The sequence below is a fragment of the Nothoprocta perdicaria genome, unplaced genomic scaffold, assembly GCF_003342845.1.
Source record: "Nothoprocta perdicaria isolate Ctin4 unplaced genomic scaffold, notPer1 scaffold_36, whole genome shotgun sequence".
NCBI classification, from domain to species: domain Eukaryota; kingdom Metazoa; phylum Chordata; class Aves; order Tinamiformes; family Tinamidae; genus Nothoprocta; species Nothoprocta perdicaria.
The window spans coordinates 1,509,932-1,531,962 of NW_020455599.1; the positions used below are offsets into that span (position 1 = coordinate 1,509,932).

At 38.9% G+C, this 22,031-nt stretch overlaps 1 protein-coding gene across 1 annotated transcript in view; it reads left to right on the plus strand.

Moving 5' to 3' along the window:
* Positions 1–513: 513 nt before the first annotated feature.
* PLEKHG1 (pleckstrin homology and RhoGEF domain containing G1) overlaps positions 514–22,031 on the plus strand; it is a 122,737-nt gene continuing 101,219 nt past the window's right edge. The window contains exon 1 of the mRNA XM_026044410.1: positions 514–560. The gene's annotated coding sequence lies outside the window, so the exon portion shown is untranslated. The remainder of the gene's footprint in view (positions 561–22,031) is intronic.

The following is a 22,031-nucleotide window of genomic DNA, read 5'->3' on the forward strand; positions in this document are numbered from 1 at the left end:
CAGCAAGTGATATGGTCTTAAACTGCTCATCAGGAAGAGGCAGATCCATGGTAGGGGTTTCTAGACATTAAATTAAAGATGCTCAGTTTAAAACTGAATGTTAGCAATTCTAGAAAGAGCACGTCCAGAGCTCTGAGAAGTTACTGCTTGGGAATCCCAGTGCTTTGCCACAGGCTTGAAATGTAACCTTAAATAAACCATTTCAGGGAGATTTTAAAGGTATGTAGGTGCTCGCAGAGGTAGTAAGACTGTTAATGAGCTTTTCAGAATCCCATTAATGTCTAAGTCCTTTTCAGAAACCTGCCTGTAGTCTGTCTGAACAGAATCAGCCCATTCTGTATTTTATCCAGTTACTCTGTAAGGCAGCATGTGAAGGCAGTAGTGTAGCTGAGGCTTCGATTTCATAAATCAAAATGAGCAGATCCTCCTCGGTGGATTATGGAGTTGTGCTCCCTTTTACTTTTTCTCTAATACCATAAATTTCACATTCTTTTCTACAGAGTGCGACTGAGCGAAAAAAAAGCGACTCCACTTTGCCTAACTTAAAGTTCACTTCTTTGGTGAGTGCTCTACCAGGTAGATTGTATTTATTGATTTACTTATTTAAGCATGAAGACCTTTTTTGCTGTGCCTTTTGCTGAAATTAATACTGTTGACGTTTACTGAACATACTTAGAGTTAACCATAAGACTGCTTAATATTCAAATTCCAAATAGCTGTATATACAATACGGGCCTGAAATGTTAAAGGTAGCCAAGATAGTAATTTTYTTTGTGCCTGCTAGTAGAGTTTTACGCTAGTAAAATGATCTACATTTAGATGTATGTGGCTTTTTTTGCATTTTTGCATACTTTAGCAGTTAGRTGAGTTTAGTAAGAAACTTATGCTAAAACTGAAGCTTTAAAGTTTTGCTTAGTTGCGTGGTTCCTTCTTTTTGGAGTTAAAAGTGCCATTTTTATGGGGGGAAAAAAAATAGTCCTGTAATTCAGTAGAGTACTAGGGCTTTAGAAACCTAGGACTTAATTATTTGTTCACTAGATTTTTTTTTCTTATATTGTTTATGTCATTTTGGAAACAAAATGACTGTTCTAAGTGCATATTTTTTAGGGGTTTCATGTTATTTGTTGCCTGAAGGTCTYGGGCGACCTGAGGAACTTTAGAGACTAAGAAAAGCAGATTTAGATGTCTTAAGCTATCTCTYGGATAGAGTAATCAATTCCAAACACTTTCCAAACACATTGCAATTTGATTAGATTGAAGTTTCTTAGTAAGTATTCAAGAAAAGCAGAGATTTAGTCAAGATTCCTTTTCCCTGCGCTTGCATCTCTCTCTCTCTCAATGCCAACCCAAAGGAGCCATCTCATGTCTGTGAAGAAAGAGGGTATTCAGTGAGGGGTTTTGTGGATAACTAAGCACATGCAAACACACACACGCTGGTATTTGGAAAAACTCGATGAGTTATAAATAACCTCCTCCTTCCAGATGGAGTTCATAATGCTCTAACCAGTACAGTGTGGATTAGTATTCCCTCTGCCTGTGGCAATCATGATATGGATCTATAGATGACCCATTATATTCATATACCTATCCCATTTTAAGAAAGTGCCAATGTTATAGCTGAATGGATATATGGAGGCTTYGTAGCTTTAATAGAAAGGAACTAGCAGAATTGCATATTGTTCTATTATATCTTGCATCTGATACACATTAGAGACCTCTAAACTACTCTTTGAATTCATAGAATAGGTCTGTGCAAGTAATAAAACGTTTTGGAGAGGCTAAGAGAGAAGAAATAACAAATATCCTTCTCAATATTTTCTTAAAATAGCAAGATTTGAATAATATAGTATGTGTTTTTAATATACATTTTAAAAAGTGATATGATCTATACTGAATTAATTAGTTGCCTATGCTATTTGCTGTTATTTATTTACTATCATMTTTTCTTGTCTGCAAATGTGGAGGGACCATGTATTTTGAAGCTCTACTCATCAAAATGTTTTATTTAGCATTTTTACATCTTAAAATTCACGCTAAACATTTGCCTAGTGACCTTTGAGTAACTTGTACAAATTCCCCCGTACACTTCATTTCAAATTAACTGCTTGACTTTCCTTCAGATTGTGATGATTTAATGTGTTTTCATGATAAACAGAAATAAAATGTCAGCTTCAAATAATATCTTTGCTGAAAGCTGAGATAACATGGCTTATATGTGTATATAAAGAAGCAGAGGATTTCCTGAAGCTCTCTGGGAAATGTGGCAGAAAAAAACGTAGTTTGAAATGTAGCAGAAACCCTGTTGTATCAAGAGAACTGGAGTGTGCGAATGTATCTGCTAAAGGGGAAGGTCGTTGAAACTGTAGATGAAGTGTATATAATGTACAGTTAAACTAACGGTGTTTTAAAAAAACAAACAAAAAAAACTAAAATAAGATGAGAGCTGTTCTTTGAAAAGGCTGACTTAATCTTTTGGGCAGATGAAGCCTTTAGGGCAAAATGTTAGTTCTGTACTAGTTATGACAACCAACAATAGTTTTGCAAAATTTGCTTAATGTGTCAGAATTAAATCTGGAGGCTTTAGAATATTTGCAGTTAATTAAATCATGAAATTGTTAGATGAGCCAAATATTTATTTCAGTGAGTTGCTATTTAGAATGCACTTTTTTTTTTTGTTAATTAATATGGGCTTTAGTAGCTTTTAAAATCATGACCTCTGYAGCTGGGAAAGAAATGTAAAGTTTGCTATACTTGTTCTAGGAATTCAGGATGTGTTTTAATATGGAGTTTGTGTGTGCTGAAGGTCAATGCTTAAATCCTTGAGCATCTGTGCATCACTAAATTCTTTGTTTAGGCCATGTCTTTAATGGCATGTGAGGTTAAAAATCTGTGTGGGGGTGGAGAGGAATGACGCATGCCCACGTATAGGCTTTTCTATAAATCTGTTCTATTTTTGGTATGTGAAAGAGCAGAGGTACTGTGTGAGAATAGGGATTTGGTTGCGATGTGAAGGTTTGTAAAAGGGTTTTTGACACACAACGCCCACTGGGTTCTTTGGGCTGTTCCTTTAGTATCCATGGAAACTCAGGGGTTAACTTGGCATTCTAAATTAATTAAGTTTAGTAGTTTTTATTAAGTTTCTTCTAAATTCTCTGATTGCAGTCAGACTGCAGTAGACAAAGTGCATCCTTAGGGTGTTTTGTTACTGACAATTTTACTAAAGCTTTTCCTACAGGTTAGAATAACAAAGCTGATAAGTGAACGACATTTTTTATGGAAATGTCCACAGATCTAAAAGGATTTCTCAAAATACTGGTCTAGTTAGTGCTGCTGACCTATTGGCAATCTAAATTTTGTATATCTAGACTAACAGCTTCATAAAATTGGTAATAACCATTTTGCAAGAATGTCCTTGTTAATTGATTAAAGTATCTTTACTGGATGTTTCTCGTTCATCCTGTGTGTTCACATGAGGGAGTTTTCCACCCCCAATGAAAAGATTAAATCAGAATTATCTGGACAAATTTGGGGAAAATACAACTAGGATTTTGCATATTCTGTGGTCAAAATGAATTTTCTTGGAAAAACAATCCTATGTTAAAATGTTAAAAATCTCTGCTGTGTCTTAAACTTTAAATCCAGAAACATAAACCGGCTCACCCCTGCCTTCCTCTTGAGTGGTCGGTCCCTTCCCGCTGACATGTCCTATTGTTATGGTCAAATGATCAAGGAAAAGTGTATACTTCCTTTTGCGGCCTGCAGATAGCAGTTCCTAATTGATGACTGCTACTTTCTTTCTGACATAAAGGAAATGAATGGGCAGTAGTGATTATTGCACATCTGTTGTTTTCTGCTGAGCATCCTGTCCAGCAGTGAAACTGTCTCGAAGGCGCCTTTTTCCGCCCTCCCGCCCCCGCCTCAGGGCTGGTGAGGAGAGGGGATGTGGGTGACATGTGGCCGTATTGTTCCTTGGTTCCACAGGTGGAGCCAGAGGAGAAAAACAAATCACAAGCTGGAGCAGAAAGACTTGTTTATATTTTCCAAATGATTCTTTTTCACTGAAAGTGTGTGGGGGGAACCCTTTTAAAAAGCTTCAGGGATGGACTTTGTCCTATGCACCCGAGGTGATGAGTCATGTCTTCATAGTGCAGCAGCTGTGCTGTAAGGGTAGTGCTCCAGAATGATGCCGAATAGGGCCTCCTCTGGGGAAAGGGGAAAACAGGACCACATAGACACTGAGGATCTGAAGGCCGAACCCTTTGTATTCTTTTCGCTACAGCTTCTAAGGTGCAGTTTTTAAGACTTTTGGATCTTTTCCATCGCCTGCTTGGACATATCCTGCTTGATGTGCTTCAGCACAACTCCAGGGAGAGCTGGGCAAACTTTAGATGCAGGTGATGGGAGCTCTTCCTTTTCAGACTTCCTGGCTTTGTGGAGGAGTGGAGATGGAGCCAGCGGATGATACTTGCCTGATTTTGCAGGCTGTGGAGAAGGAGGTGTGCCGAATGTAGGGGCAGGGATGCCTGGTGAGAACCAGGGGTAAGCCAAAGTATTTCTTTTCAGTAGTGCCCAGCAGCAGAGTGAAAGGCTACCAGCACAAACAGAAACCCAGGGAGATCTGTCTGAGCACAAGGAAGAACTTCTTAACTGTGAGGATGACTGGGATGGGTTGTCCAGAGAGGACTATCTGTGGGGTCTCTATCCTTGGCTCAAAAGCCATCAGGACAGAATCCTGGACAAGGTGTTCTAGGTGACCGAGTCCCCCTGCTAGGGGACTTGGTTTAGGTGATCTCTGGAGGTTCTTTCCCACCTCAACTATTCTGTGATATGTTTGTTTCTGTTACTTCTATAGTGTTTAATTGCAACGCGACTTCTAAGCAAGGTGTTAGTAGCTTACACTGTCTAAATACTTTTGTGTCTTTATGAGAACTGCAACTAGAGGTAGGGAAAGAAAGTAAGAATTTACCATGCTGTGGTCCACAAAAGGATAAATGCCACATTCATAAGAGCATAAATGATTTATGCTGCAGTTAATGCCCCAGGGATATGTGTGCCCTCAAAGTATTAGTGTAAAAACTGTATTTTAAGTGTGATCCCTGCCTTGCTCTGACTTTCCTTCCCAGTTTGTAAGCAGTGCGGAATACCTGATAGCACAGTTATCTATGCTGGACTGCATAGATAAGGTTAAACTCTTATCACTGGCTCTTTTTCCTTGCAAATGTGAACTGCATTTTATTTTAGAAAGCATGACTATCTGTTCCACCAAAATGCATGCAGATAAATGTTTATGTGCACACATATACAAACTAGAAAACTTTTGATTTCTTGAATAGCAGGGACCATAAAAACAATTTTTTTCATTCCAGTTGTAAAGCTAGTCTTTTAAATTTATTTTTATTAATCCTGTCCGTGGTTAATTTAAGGAATTGAATAATCCTTCCCTTTTTGAATTAGATGTACAGAGACTCTGTTCATGACTCCACAGCCTTTCAAACATTTAATCTATCCCCATAGGATTTTGGGCTTATCTTGCATCTGTTGGCAAGCATTATGTTGTAGCTAAATATTAGTTATGGCACCAGTCAAGTAATACAGTATAAATCCGCAGAATCAATTGAAGTCTATTTGCACAAGTGTTTGTGAATTCCTTTTCATAGGTCTCTTAAAGAGATGCCACTGGCATATGAAGGTAAGTTTTAAGAAACACAATAACTCCTTCATTTGAGATTTTTGCAATCTAGTACTTCAGCATAGTACTTAACTTGTGTCTTGCCTCTTGTATGACTCATGATAAAACACCTGATTGTTTGTGAGTCTTACTCATATTCAAAATACTGGAAAGAAATTTGCTGAAGTAGTTATGGAATGGGCTCTGGAGTTTAAAAACAGATGTGACTACTTTTATACCAAGCTAAAGTTGCAGTAGGTGATTTACAGGAGGAGTATTTATTTTCTACAGAATGTTCAGAGAAAGCTCTTTAGCTTTGAACATTGCTGCACTGATTACTAGACACACACAAAAAAATACAAGAAAATTGTGGAGATATTTGATCTGTGGAGGCAGATATTCACTCAAGAGTCATGATACATAGCTGTTTACTAAAAGAAACGATAGCAGGAATGTCAACTGCTAAAAGAAAAAATAGTTACTCTTTTAATCAGCATTGGCATCACTTTGAAGACGCTGAACATCTGTTTTCCTTCTGGGAAAACTTGATTTTTTTCTCCTTTATCCTTTGTAAATATTTTTATTAGCTGTTTTTGTAGGAATTTGAGAAAGTATTTAATACATGCAAAAATAAATGCAATCTGCATACTTATCTGTAGTTGTGTAAGTACAGTGCGTAGAGTGCTGTTCTGTTTTTCTGTTCTTGAGTGTTTTTGTAACTTAAAATTTGAGAAATGGCTAGTTAAGAGTTCTTTAACCAAAAATATTTTATTGGAAGCTGTCAATTTATTGAAAACTATGTTTCACACAACTATGCTTGCTTTAACAAAACTATCAGCAAGAGATACAGGATTAAGATGTGGACCAGTTGTGTGGAGTAGTAGAAGTGTAACTTAAAATTCTTTCTCCCTCTGGGTTGTTCTGTTGCTGATCGAGCTTTTTATTTTTGTTATAATTTTGGTTGGAGTTTTCAAAGGTTGTTACCTCTTCCTCACAAAGCACCTAAGCACTTGGATACTTCTTTCAAAATTCTACTTTTTTAATTTTTTTTTTCTTTCTCCCTTGGGGTAGAGAGAGAGCTTCCTAGCTCCTCCTCCTGTATTGCTGTTCCTTTGTGGAAATTCTTTGAAGTGAAAAGGTTTTTTTCCTCTGTTTTTCTGTGAACAGCTTGCCTATTTTTCATGACAAAATATTCACCTTATTCTTCCATGTTCTCCATCTGACATTTGTTAAAATGTTCACTGATTCATCAAATAAGTCAAGACCTACTCCAGTTTTTGAGATTTGAATTGAGTACAACTCAGTTTGAGCCCTGAATTTGTTTGGGTTCTAAACTGTGCCATAACTGCACCTGGTTTCTTGGACCACACTAGTGTCAAAGCTCTAACTTTCATGAGGAGGTGAAGCCTTTCGAAAGACTTGTGCACTACTTCCAGTTTCAGAGTAGAGAGCTTTCGATCAAAGAGGTTACAGGATAATTGAAGAAGTTGTGCCAATTCTGTCTAGAATCTAAAGCAAACCTTAATCAAAAACATCTGTGTTTATTTTTGGGACTAAATTCATGGTTTTAAAACTTCATCAATATTTATGAAAAAGGCATTAAACTGTACATTATGTTTTTTAAATCTTGTCATCTCCCTGATATGCATCTGTTAACACAAGCCCCAATGCTATTAATTTGGACAGGACAATGGGTTCTTTATGAACTGGGTAGGATTAGTCCATTCAAATTAATCTGCTGCTGAATTAATGATGATGGAGGTGGGAAGTTTGGAGTAATGACCATCTGGTGTATTGGTGAAGGCCAGCAGACTTCAAGAAATGCTGATGACTCCGTAAGACACTTCTGCTGATAGCAATATGCATGCTGTTAATGCACAGAGCAAAGATAAGCCAGGTGAATGTGGAATATTTGGATTAGGAAAACAAGTGTTCTGTGCAAGGGACTGTCTTCTGCTCTGTGTTTTGGGTTGGTAGGGGAGGAAGTTGCCACCTACTGGCACCTGTGCCAGAAAAGCACAGAATTCAACCAACCAGCCCTTCAGTATTATCGTCTGCTTGCTAGTTATTCTGCAGCCATGGAAGCAGCTGTTTTTTGTTGTGGTGGTTTTTTAATAACTCTAATCTCTCCTGAGAAACAAAGGGGATTTTTCTTTTCTTCCCCCCCCCCTCCAGTTTAGGGCCTGGCGAAGCCCCGCAAGTGAGTGCTGTTGCATGTCATGAGCCGTGAGGAGACGGGGCCCTGTGGGAAGGGGATGATTCCTCAGCCTCCTATGCTGCTAGTTTTTCCATGCAGCCAGGTGGCACCTAAGATGTTGTTTGAATCCCTGAAGTAATAATTCTTCTGAAGTTATTTTACAGCCTTTCACCACTGAGGAAAGTGTGCATCTCTTGATATTATCAAATCATATCTACAACCTTCTTAGGTGTCAGGATGTAGATACTTGAGTAAATTTCCTGGTGTAAGTAACTATATAAGCAATAAAGGCAAGTCTGATTTAGGATTTTCTTTTACAATTGCCCTGAGTAGGCAGTTTTCTCACCTCAGTTACTAGAATTTTGGTCTTTAAGGTGAATGAAAGCTTGTTGTATGCTTGCTGGAAATGGAATTAGTGTTTGGGTTTTTCCATTAAATAGAATTTGGCAATAATGATAGAAAAGTAGATAGACTACAGATAATATTTATATTACATCTATTTATGTATAATGTTTTACTGTCTATGTAGTAATGTACTTCCTGCAGTTAGTCTTTATCAGTAAAAGTAAATCATCATTTTTCCCTTGATGATTCTTACGTGTTAATTTAGCATTGCAAACCTGCATTCCCAAAGATACTGTACATGACGGATGTCTTTGAGATGCCAACGTCGCAGTATTTGGATTTGATAGGATCAATTAAAAGAAGAGAAAGAAGGAAAATGTGCTATATGCTTTATATTGATGTTTGGTTTGTGCTGCTTTGGAGTCTTTTCACTGCAGTGTATAGTAACAGACTCAGATTTATCTGTGAGTTATACACAAAAATACATATAAAAAGCCTCTAATGTTCCTAGCACAAATATTTCAACAATCCTTGTATATAACTCCATAGTCATAATAGACAATAACTCCATGTTATAGTTTATTTTTCCTTCTAATTGAGTAAATAATGCGATTCCAGCTCCGCTTTCTTTTTATTTTGCCTCTCTATGCTAAAGCTTCTGCTAGTGCCCAAGAAGAAACTGAGTGGTGGTGGTGGTGGTGGTGGGGGGAAGGCAGGGAGAAGGTTTCTGCAGTAGCTCCACCAGCTTTTGCTTTGCAGAGACAAAGCAGGATAGCAGGGGAAAGACTCAAGGAGATGAGTTTCAGCAGGATCCAAAATAAAATCTCAAAAATTGCTAATTTGGGGATAGGGGCAGAGGGAAGGCAGAATAAAAAGCTTCTGTCTGGGAATAAAACCTCTATTTAATAAATAAATAGAGGTGGCCTGTTGGGAAACCTTGGGGCCGAGTGTGAAAGGGGAAGGAACAAAAGCAAAGGCAAGTGGTGAGAAGGGTATCGGTAGCCAGCAGCTCTGCTGGCTGACACGGAGAGAAAGGGGCAGTGTGTTCCCTCACTCGCTGTGTTTCATCAAATCTAGAAACCTGGGAATGTGGAAGGACTTATTGCAGCTTATTTTTATTTAAACATCATCCTCTTCACCCTTACAGATCTTAACACATCGAGTGTGTGGTGTGACTTTTTTGTTTTGTTTTGCTTTTTTTGGTGTTTTCAGTAAAAGCTGCTAGGCAGTCCTTTTAGCTTGCAGCACATCCGTAGTTGGTGCTTTGTTGTGTTAACTGAATGGGCTGCACTAGTACAGTCTGAAACACAGGGAGGAAGAATTGTCTATAGTGAAGTTCTGGAAACAGTTAATCCAGTTTAGATCTGGTGTTATGCAGCAAGAGTTGGTCAAAAATTCTCTCGTTTGCTATTCCTTAGTTTTTCTTTGCGTTCTTCAAAATCCAGCATGTGTTATATGCAGTAGCCTTGTAAAGGGAAGGCAGAATAATGCCTGATTCTGAGGAATGTGTCTGCGAGTTACCTGGTTCATTAAAGGAAGCCTCCTCCTATTCAGTCTCTGCCCCATCTTCTGCCATCTGGAAATTATTTAATATGTATTTCTACACTTGTGAAGCATCATATGTAAGGGAATCTACTCAGAAATTTTGCTTACCAGAAATATCTCAGTATTTTTTTTTTCAATATATGTTCTACTTAGCTTGTGTTTGTGGCTGTGCAGTAGTTTTGTTTATATGTGGGCAGAAATGGCATGTGCATGCCGCTTTTGGAATACTATTCTGCTTTATATATTGCCTTTTTAATCCTAAAGGAACCTCAAAAGCATCTTGCAAATGATAGATCACTGATCAAACTTCAGGCTTTTGTGTTCCCAGTGGTGATGTCGGGGGAGAAAAAAAGTTCCCTTTTGGCTATTCACACTCTGACAGCCTTTTTTGAGCTCTGTTTGTGAGAAATACCTGTTTTTAAACACAGTCAAAGGAAACATTTACCTGTGGTTGGTCTAAGCAGGAGCTGAGATCTTGGAGTGTTTCCAGGAGTTCCGACAACTGTCCTTTTTGGATGGCTTGTAGCCCAACCATTTGAAAGATGGGGACTGAAAGGCTTAAATGACCTCTGGACTATCAATAGCCTATGTGTAAGATAGGGAAAAATTAAAAGCTAAGAATTTGAAACTTATTTAGCAATGGTAAATCACCATGCCATGTTAGGCCAGCACTTACTAGGGGATGTTGGTCAAAAAATCTAGTGACACCACTGGGACCACTGCAGAGGCTGTGGGGTGCTGACAGGGAGAAGGATAAATGGGGTGCAGATATGGGGTGAAAATATAGATTAAATTCAAGGCAAGCGAATGCTTCTCTTTCTCCACCTGCTGACATGACTTAAATGTAACAAGGCTCAGAGCATGCGGGATCTTGCTTTGTAATGAGGATGAATATTTTCCTGCTTTTTGTGGTAATACGCATGGTTGTCCATCAAGGTGAAATGCAGAGGGGACTCCTTGTTTTGCCCTGCAGAATATGCTGGCACCACCTCGCAGCCAGGATGCGGGCAGGTGGTGTTCTTGCTTAGCTGTGCTTTTCACTGAATTCAGCTGAAATTTGGAGTCATTAGTATGCACTCTGTTTGCCAGGGTTCCTCCATGTATAAAACGTGGAATAAAAAGAGTGGAAGTACTAGGATTCTTATGCAGCAAGGCTGCAGTTACATAACTTCAGAGAACATTACTGGAACTCTGTTGCGGTTTTGCATCAGCAAAACTTCATGTTTGAGCAAACCATAAAGGTTTAGGAACACAGAGACCTACAGTTCCATACTTTGGCAGTGCTTTAGGGTTTTTTTGTTGGTTTTTGTTTTGTTTTTATCCTCCTATTACTAAACTTGGGAGAGTGTTTTTGGGGAAGTTTCGCTTAAGGTATTTCTTCCTTTAAGAGTGGAAGAAAAGAAACTTTCATTTGAATTCATTGGGCTTAGTGCTGAGAATTTAAAAGCCTTTGGGAATTGTTTGGCTGAAGCCTGTGATACCGAGTTGGGTAATATCCCCTTGAATATTTACTTTAGTCAAGTCTATTCGGAAATCTTTTTCTCTATTTAACCTCTTACTCTCCTTCTCTCTTTATTTTTATTTATTTCTGGTATTAAATTCATTCCAGTGAAATACAAAGCTTCGCCTGTTAAAGGTAATTAAGGAGTTGTCAGTCTTATTCAGGTGGCTTGATTTTATTCTTTTTGCTTATGTAAACTGAAGTAACTAGAAAGACTAGGTTTTATATCCATCTCTCTCATACTGTGTTTATGTATTGCATTGCCAGCAGGAAGGCAGTTTAACTTATAAATTGTAGGTGTCTTTGGAACCCAACTGTTGAAACACATGTTATAAAAATGGCCCAATTAACCTTTGAAATAGTGTCTTATTATTTTGATAGCACTTGTTTAATGTACAGTAACTTCTTGAAGTTAATGTTTCTTTCTCCACACTCTTAAGATAGTACGTGAGTTTCAAAGACAAGTAAATATTGACATAATCTGAGGAATTCTGTTAGTTTTCATCTTCTTGATGAAGAACATCCAAATTCCCTTGTATGGCTTTCTCTTTGCTCTTTGTCATAATCTCCCCTTTCTTAGGATATAAATGAAGAACCTGTATGCCTCCTGGCATTGTTAAGGTATGTATGTAATATAGTTTTCACACTAACTGGGAAGGTATAGGAAATAAGGCATTCTTGTAGAGTGATGGTATTTCTGACATCCGAATTAGAGCAGAGAGAACTTTTGTTTGGTGCATGATTGTTTTTAATTCTCTCCTGAATGGGTTAAAGGAAAAACCTCCACTGTTCAGTGTAGTTAGAAGGGAATCATAAGAAAGCTGAAGTTCATCTGCTGTAGTCCACGCCATTTGGGGTGGAAAGGTGAAGGAGGTGGTGTTTTCTGAGTGGAGGAATCTGTCAGTATAGAGACTTAAAAAGCTTTGGAATCTTAATACATTCCAAAGCTATATGGTAAGGTTCACAGATTCACAGAATATTTAAGGTTGGAAGGGACCTCTACAGATCATCTAGTCCAACCTTCCTGCTCAAGCAGGCACACCTACAGCATGTGGCACAGGGTGGCATCCAGGTGGGTTTTGAAGACCTCCAGAGWAGGAGACTCCACAVYYYCCCTGGGCAGCCTGTTCCACTGCTCTGTCACCCTCACAGTAAAGAAGTTGCTCCTCACCTGGAGATGAAACTTCTTATGCTTCAGCTTGTGGCCATTACTCCTTGTCCTATCGCTGGCCACCARTGARAACAGCYTGTCCCCTTCCTCCCTGCATTCTCCCTTCCTGAACTTATACATATTAATCATATCCCCTCTGAGCCKTCTCTTCTCCAGAGAAAACAGGCCCAGCTCACTCAGCCTCTCTTCMTACGAGAGATGTTCCATTCCCTTAATCATCCTGGTTGCCCTTCTCTGGACCCTCTCCAGAAGCTMCACGTCCTTCCTATACTGGGGTGCCCAGAACTGAACACAGTACTCCAGGTGCGGCCTCACCAGAGCTGAGTAGAGGGGCAGAATCACCTCCCTTGACCTGCTGGCAACACTCCTCCTGATGCAGGCCAGGATCCCATTGGCCTTCTTGGCCACGAGGGCACTGCTCACTCATGGTTAACTTGGTGTCAACCAGGACTCCCAGGTCCCTCTCCGTGGAGGTGCTTTCCAGCAGGTCGACCCCTAATCTGTACTGATGCCTGGGGTTATTCCTCCCCAGGTGCAGGACCCTGCACTTGTCCTTATTGAACCTCATGAGGTTCCTCTCTGCCCAACTCTCCAGCCTGTCCAGGTTCCTCTGGATGGCAGCACAGCCCTCCGGAGTGTCGGCCACTCCACCCAGCTTGGTGTCATCTGCAAACTTGCTCAGGGTGCATTCCGTGCCCTCGTCCAGGTCATTGATAAACAAGTTGAACAGCACCGGGCCCAGCACTGACCCCTGGGGAACACCACTGGCCACAGGCCTCCAGCTGGACTCGGCCCCATTTATGACCACCCTCTGAGCTCTGCCATCCAGCCAGCCCTTGATCCACCGCACCGTGCACTCATCTAGTCCACTGTCCCGGAGCTTCCGTATGAGGATGTTATGAGAGACAGTGTCAAAAGCCTTGCTGAAGTCAAGGTAGACAACATCCACGGCTCTCCCCTCGTCCAGCCAGCCTGTCACCCCATCAAAGAAGGCTATGAGGTTCGTCAGACATGACTTCCCCTTGGTGAATCCATGCTGACTGCTCCTCAGCAGCTTCTTCTCCTCCATATGCCTGGAGATTCTCTCTAGTATGAACCGCTCCATCACCTTTCCAGGGACAGAGGTGAGGCTGACCGGCCTGTAATTGCCCGGCTCCTCCCTCTTGCCCTTTCTGAAGACTGGAGTGACGTTGGCTCTCTTCCAGTCCTCGGGCACCTCCCCTGCTCTCCAGGACCTCTCAAAGATGATGGAGAGAGGCTGAGCAATAACCTCGGCCAGTTCCCTCAGCACTCTCGGGTGCATCCCATCTGGGCCCATAGATTTTTGAGTGGCCGATTTGCCTAAGTGATCCCTAACCCAATCCTTCTCAACCCGTGGAAGGTCTTCCTCTAGCAGGAAGGTTAATGGAAACTCTTCATAGACAACCCTTTGGCAACCTGTGTTGAAACATAACACTTCTCAATCGAATAATCTCTTGATATAAAGCTATTTTTTTTACTGCTAAAGGATTTTGCATGGATGACTCTTGAGGTGGGAAGCAAGTCTCTGTGGACAAACTGAGTAATTGGAGTTCTTTCAAGAATCTAACAAAGCTCTTGGAGACCTCTCTACGGTTGCATATGCTTTTATATCCTCTCCATGAAGTAGTGTGGGATGACAGGTATTTTAGTTCAGGCTCAATGCTTCTTTGCTTTTGTGATTAAAAGCTAAGCCTGAATTATTAGGAAGTGCTGTCAAGAGGTACAATGGCTCAGACTCCTCATAGTTGCTGAGAATTACTTATGGCTAGCACACATCAGTTGTTTATATCTTTTTAATCAGTGTACAAAGGAGGACAAAAGGCATTTGAATAAAGGAAATCACCTTTCCAACTGTAATATTTGTAAATTATGTTGTTTTTTTCCCACATGTTTATTTCTGAATGGAACTACTCTTCTCACGTGTCCAGGAAAGGTATCTATCTGGTGATGCAATGTTTAGTAATAAATGCAGCTTTTCCCGAGAAAAAATGTTGGCAATAAAAAGCTTAGTGTATTTATGTTATTAGAAAAGGAGTTTCCCTGTCTAGAGAACACTGCACTTAAACAAAAGTTTATTCAGCAGTTCAAATCACCCTATTCTGTCAAAATGACCATCCAAATTCCTTTGGAAATTGTGGCTGCCTAGATTTCACTGTCTGCTCTTGCTCTTCATTGTGGTAGTCTCTTAAGCAACACTTGTGTTGATAATATTTGAAATTGTATTTTCTTTCTAGTCAGGTTGACTTGCCTGTTTCATATTTTTTATATATGTGCACACATATTCCAAAGTTATGACTTGCCAGTGTTTAACCATGAATCTAATATTAAAATTTAGTTTCTCTATATTTTGCAATATGCACGTGTTTAATTTTTCCATATTCCACAATATATCTATGCATTTAAATGCCATAAAAATAAATAGCGCTAAGCATGCGGTTCCAGGTCCCTGTTGAACGGGGGACAGGTAATTCAAAGCTAATACACAGAGACAGGGCTTTGGCTTCTGCGCAACAATAAGTCGGTGCATTTTGTAGATAACTGCAAACTTTGGCTGTAGAAGATATAAATTTGAGACACTTCCAACACTTGTACTCTTTTGGAGTGGTTTGATTAAATAATATAGCATTCTTACAGGAAATGTCCTAATTTGAATTATGAGGCCATTCATGCTGACAAATTGCAAGTGAAGGTGCAGAGGGCTGTTAGTCTTTCCTTATTTCCTCTTTTTGTGTGTACAGACACATGCACTCGCACAGACATGTGCACGTCTAACACTAAGATAAGAAGTGGAAGAAGTATGAAGTGGTTTTCCAGTCAACTGCTTAAGTCAAAGCTGAGTTGCAGCCAGAATCAGCATTTATATAACTAGAATATGTCGGAATTTTGGAGGTTTTTAGCAAAGACCATAAAGTAGTCAATGGTTATGTTGGTTTCCTAGTTTTATGTACTCTGTGATGAAAACAAAAATCTTGAGGTTTTTATTAATCACACTTACCCTAATGAAAAAGTGTAAAATCTTTTCTCTGAGGGTTGCAAGGAAAAAATGTTTTATAAGGTATATGTAAGTAACTTTGTTATGCAGAACTGCACTTTGGCTGGCAGTTCAAATGACTATTTCTGGAAAGCCCAACTGAGTATTACTTGTCTAGTTATTAGGAGGACCTTATCTAAACACCTCACTTGCGTTGATGCAGTAGTTGGCTCAGTAATAGAGGTCAGTTATACCTACAGGAAATTCAAGAAGCCAGGTTTGCAGGAGCTGTTTTCTTGCAGTGAAACTGTCAAATTGTGGCTCTTTTATACTTGTGAAACCAAAGGGAGTCACCTTTTTTAGGGAGAAAAAAAATAAGATAATGAAGATTCAAGTGGGAAGTGACAGTTAACCATGATAATGGTTTTAAGTAGGCCATGCTGCTAAATTGCCATTGGTGATGCCAAACCAAACACTCTTTAGCTGTTTTGTCCAGCTTTCAAAAAAAAAAAAAAAATTATAGTTGAGAGGAGGAAAAATATCTTTAAAATTTCTTTCTCCTCTTTACTTGGAATTTAATTTGTTTAGGAGACTTCTTTAAAAAGTGGGCCTTCTGCACAATGCTCTTATTCTGTCCTTCATGAATAAGATTTTATGTTGAAAGTTCTGTTTTTTTTCCCCCATGAGGTAGTTATTTAAAAATATGTAATGAAGCCAAATGCTTTTAAGCACTTTAAGAATTTTTTTCAAAAAAAAAGGCTAATTAGAGTTATTGAATTTAATATTAGAGTCTATTGTTATCCATCCTTGTTGTATTTCTTCAGCATATAGCAATAGATTTATGCCCTTTTAATGCTTTGCATATTATAAATTATTTTCTCTACTATTTATCTTATTTGCTATGTTTGAGTGCTTTGGGCTTCAACAGTAACTTTACTTCATTTGTTTTGATTTTTATTTCCTCTGCTACTTGATCCTATGATGAATTTGAACAACAGTGGTGTTTTCTATGAAAGCATGCTATGATATTGTAAGTACACGGATCGAGCAAGAAGCTTGTTGTAAGTGCTACTACTTTCTATACTACGTTTTCTATAGTAGCAAACTAATTTAGGAACTTTTTTTTTTTTTTTTTTTTTGCAGGCTTTGAAGCCTGCAAAAGCAAATATCAGGGGCTCTTTCTCATGTACACCAGACATAAAGGGCTATTTATTTATTTTTAGGTTTTTTTTCACTAACAGAGAAAATAGTCACTAGGATGCTGTGTTATTACCCTGTTTTGTTTTTTCTTTTCCTTCTCTGTTCTTTTTCCTGTTCAAAAGGAGCTGGAATGGCAGCAGCCCTTCCCCCTAATCGGAAGTATGCAGCTGCTGAGCACTAGGGAATTGAATGTGGAAAAGACTGAAGAGGGAAATCTAGCGTGTGCACTTGTGTGATAGTTAATTAGTTCAGCCACAGTCCCTGCTAATTGTAGCAAAGTTCAGGGCTTTAAAAGGAATTTGGGTAACTCGATACCCACTCTGCACTTTTTCCCCATTCAGTTTATTTCCCTTAACCATGTGCACAATAAAGCAACTTCTGTTATGACTGAATTTTGACAGCTGCATATCCAGCTGTGGGAGGTGTGGGGATTTATGTGTTAAATTGCAATTCTTGGTCTAGGGGTGAGTCTTGTATTGTCCATCTTATCAGGTTTTCATTTCCAATTTTAATAGCATCTAAAGAGGCTTTCCTTGAAGCTTTTATTATGTGCATATAAAAGCTAGTGACCACTGAAAATACCAAATGTAGTTTGGCTTTTATTATTTTTACTCTTTTGGGGAAGTTTTAATAATCAAAGTCAAGGTATATGTGTGTATACACTTGATGAGCGTGTGAGTGTTAGTGGTAGCGGTGTGAAGGCTGGAGAGACACAAGTGCAGTCAGAGAGCTAATTTCTAGAGACTGCTTGGTCCCAGCTCTGCCTGGTGAAGGTTTACGGCAATTAAGTCCCTATAGCAGAGTTTATCAAGGGGAACAATATTTGTCATATGGGCTTTTCTGGTGACTGTCGTGGTTCTGCCACAGAGCGTGACTGTTCTTGCTATGGAAAGACTTGTAGCCTAAAATCCGTTACTCTTTCTAGTACTGTTAGGTGGTTTATGTTCATGGTACTTTTTCATGGGCTAGTTCAGCACTTTGTGTGCAGTACTGAAGAGTGACAATTCACCAATATTAACAGGAATTAGACTGCTTTTCAAACTTAAAGCTAATGAAAATGTCAAACTGCTAATTCTTGTCTGTGCTGAGGCCTTTTAGTGGTTTTGTTGTAGGCTATAATTCTGAATTTGTTTTTCTTCATGTTGTCTTAAATGGTACTTAACAGGAGAACTAATATCATCTTAAAAAGGAAATTGGACAACAATGTAATGAAAGCTCACTTAAAATATTCAATCTTTATTTTTGTAAAATTTAATAAAAATAACTATACTGTTGTATGTTTTAATGGAAGTAAAAAGGCAAAATTCAGTACATGACGTTACTCCTCAAATCTGTGTGTTAAAGGACACAAGTAGTACAGGAGAGCCATGTTTTGTGGCAGGACAACAGTATTCAATAGCTATGACTAGCTACTGCTCTGCTCGCACAGTCATTGCTGGGACTTGCCTCTAAATGTCCTGGGACTGCCCTGCTTGTCCTGCCCAGCCTTGTTTTTTATTCTTCAAAGTGTGTTTTTGGAATATCCTACACTGAGCCATCTTGCCCAAGTCTGTTTTTCTCAAGTTTAAGCTCAAGAATGGGCATCTAAAGGGACTGATCTACTGTGCATAGGTGAAATGTGACCTCTGTATGGAGGGGCTGATTTGTTTTGGTTTGGGGATATAGGATGATGTGTAACTTCTCTGAGGACTTGTGTGGGCCACTGACTTTTTCTGTACGATGTAAATGCATGAGAGAGGCAATATATGTAAAAATTAAACAGCACTCTATTCTGATGGCACCTTTTGCTTAATTCAGAGTTGGTGAGATAAGGGCTTGGCTGCCAGATGATGTAAACCCAAATCCAAACTCCAAAGTTGGGTTCAGATAGCTGCACAGATACAGGAGGATCTGTAGCCCTTGCTCAGCATGCTGACTGGAAAGGATGAGCAGCTCCTTTTGCTCCTCTTTTCAATGACCACTTGCTCTTGTCTGTCAATGGAGCATGGTGCAATACTGGCAGAGCCATCTGGTGCCACCTGCAGCACCTTTGCCCAAACAGATGGGTTTTGTGGCTCAAAGGTACAGCACGAGTTTAAAAAGTCAGATGAGAGAGGCACTATCACAGTTTAATATTGGGAGAGGCACAACGTTGTTTTCTATCAGTTTGTTGGTACAGCATCATAGTTTGCAGTGTTGGACTGAACTCTGGGCAAAGTTGAGTTTGTAAAAGATAATATTTTAAGAAATGCTCATTGATTTGTCTTTACAAAAAGAAACATCCTAGTGCTACTGCTACAAAACTGATAAAGACTTCTCTGGTAATTCACCAGGAGTAACTATATGTGTTTTACCACTCGGAACTTTGTTTAGTCTTTGATTTTTATGCATTTATGTTGAGGAATACATTTAAATTTTCAACTGGGGAATACACAGATTATAAAATGAACGTGTCAATTGAGTTTTAATCTGTTTTTATCCTCAGAGAATATCCTGTGAGGTTGATTTCCTCTTTGTTTCAGTTGGCCCAATGGTAGCATATACATTAAGGAAAAAGTCTTGCAGCGTCACTGAACACTAGTAGAAGGGTGAATAAACCTAATCTTTACAAGAGTGAACTTCTTGTAGAGGAAGTTTTTTCTCTTTGGTTTTTTTTTTTTTCCGCCCTCCCTCTCCCTAGACATTGTATCCTGCATTACTTTGTAAAAATACTATCTAGACTTGCACACTGAAACACAGTGATTAGTTGCTGAACATGATCTGTTAGTGGGTTTGAAAAACCGTGACCAAGGCCTTGAGGTAGAACTGGGAACGGGTTCAGAGCTAGTGGAGGGATGGGAGGAAGGAGATGATGTATGTGTAACAGTTTAACCACAGAGGAGCCAGACACCTCATTTCTTATAGTAGAGCATTTATGCTGTTTTTCAGATTCAAATACAGAATTTGCCAGCAAACCAGAATGAGGGTGGTAAAGGGAACTCTGTGATTTGTTTTTTGCTGAGGGAAAAGAGTTGAATATTTTATATATTTGGTTTCTGGTATGTTATGAATGGTTTGGTCCAGAAACTAGTCAGAGGATGCTGATGCCTTTTACTGATTCAATTCTTTGAAAAGGAGTATATATGACGAAAACAATACCATGATGGATGGAGACCTTAATGCATGTGGCATCTTCCAAAGGACACCAAAATGCTCCAAGCTACATGTTGAGATTTAGGGGGGAAAAACAAGAAATCTCAGCGGGAATTTGAAGGAGAGGACTGGTGGAGCAGGGAAGCTGTTTCTTTACCCCCACACACACATCTAGACCTCTGCTGGAAGGGAATGAAAGGAACCATTAGAACCCTGTGCTGTTTGGAAGAAATAAATATTAACTTGAAATAACACTTCACATGGGTACTGCTGTGTAGAGGTGGTGGTGAATTGAAGTGGTACTGAGGTTTGATGGCACGTTGTGTTGCGTGTCCTCCTTTCTGTCCTCTCTCTGTGGTACCAGGAGTTTCTTTCAGTGACACCACTTAGTTTGTGTGAATAAACTGCATTAGCATGAGCAGGTGAACTTGTTCTTACAGTTTATGTGACCCAGGATTAAAGTTATTCTCATGGGGTTCAGAGCAGCAATGCCTCTGATCTAGAAGAGATTTGTAGGCAAACAAACCACAAAAACTAGGTCCAGGGCAGACCTCCTGCTTTAGCAGCCTGATACAAAGTTCTGGTCGTGTACATCAGGATTTTTCCATAGCCTTCCCTGGAACCTGCAATTCATTCTCTTAGCTGAGACTTTCTGCAAATGATGTTGCGTTCATAGCATTTTGAAAGTGCTAATTCCTGTACCATTCACCTAAGAGTTGAAACTATTAATGCTGTCTTTTTCTTCCTACCCACGATGTAATACAATTTGGGATGCTTGTATGTGTTTAAGTAGGAAAAACTAGCTTTTATTTTAATAAACTAGCAGTTGGCTTTACTGTTAACAGCACAGCATGTAACACGGAACTTTAGTATTTCAGTTGTTTTAGATAAAATTGGTCTGCATTCAAAAATACTGCGTAATCTATAAAAGGCAGACTTTAAAAATGAGCATTTTAAATATAAAGTGGCAACAGCAGAAGCAGATCTTGGTAGTAGTGATACTGTTTATACCCCTGGAAAATCAGAAAGTTCAGCCTCTGTTTCAAGGAACTATATTTTGAGGATTTTTTTTTAAGAAATCCAGTAGACCTAAATTTGATCTTTTCTAGCTATTTGGAAGAGATGTGATCAAGAGATCACACATAATCAGACAGAGAAGGACATTAAGGTTAGACTTTGGTTAGTGATGTTAGTTGTTCCACATAACTGTGGAGTCAAAGTATGTATTTATGACTGCAAATATGGCTGTGATTTAACAATAGCTTCTTTCAAACTACTTGCTTTTTAGAGGACAGCTATAAATTGTGGGGAAAATAAAAACGGAACAGAAGAAGCCTTTTCTCTCATGAAAAGTACTCCATGAAACTTGAAAATTGAAAAACACAATGTTCGATAGTTATTTTGAATAACTTGAATATACTTAATATATACTTAGCAGAGTTTAGTTAATTTGAGAGGCTAGGATTTTATTAGTTTTGAAATACAAGTAACTAACATTTCTCCTGAATATACTTTTTAAAAATATTTTTTAGTTGTTAAATGTACTATAGATTTGCATCCCCATGAGTTCAGCTGTAGTGTGATACTGTGCTGAATCCCATGTTCAAAGAAACTGAAGCCTTTATTTTTCATAACTGTAAAGCTGGTCTGAAGTTTGCCACTGCCTAGGCTCAGGATTTTAAAGGTAAACCAGTCTACCATAAGGAACAAAGAATTTTTTGACCTTGGACCTCCCACTATGCCCATTTGGGTGGCCCTGGCTGATTATGGCATATGAAAATGCATGGTCACAAGTCTGAATATTTTTGGTTACCATTAGGAGTTTTTGCTTACTTACCTAAAACTTAAACACTATAGCTGTGTTTGCTCACAAACTATGGGTGCATACATATTGCAAGTTCTATTACTGGGATGTTGTCCCATGTAAATGAAAAACTGCTTAGAGGAGTGAGCAGGAGGTGATAGAGGGGAAAAAAATGAAACTTTGAGTGATGGATTCAGAAATGCTAACAATATACCATGTGGAGGCTACTAGAATAGCTGAGTCAAAGGTGCAGGGATAGTTAAAACTATATCAATAATTATATAACAAAAACATTTGAAAGTGTCCAATTAAAGTGTTTTTATAAAGTCTGTTTATTTACTTATTGTTGGTAACCCAAAGTTTGCTTAATTTCTAAACAGATTCCGCTAACTCAAAAAATCATATTGCAAGAATTATTCTCTTACACTTAATTAACAAGCTTATACCCCAAATGCTGCTGGATTTTTCACATCAGTCCTGCTTAGTATCACTTAAGA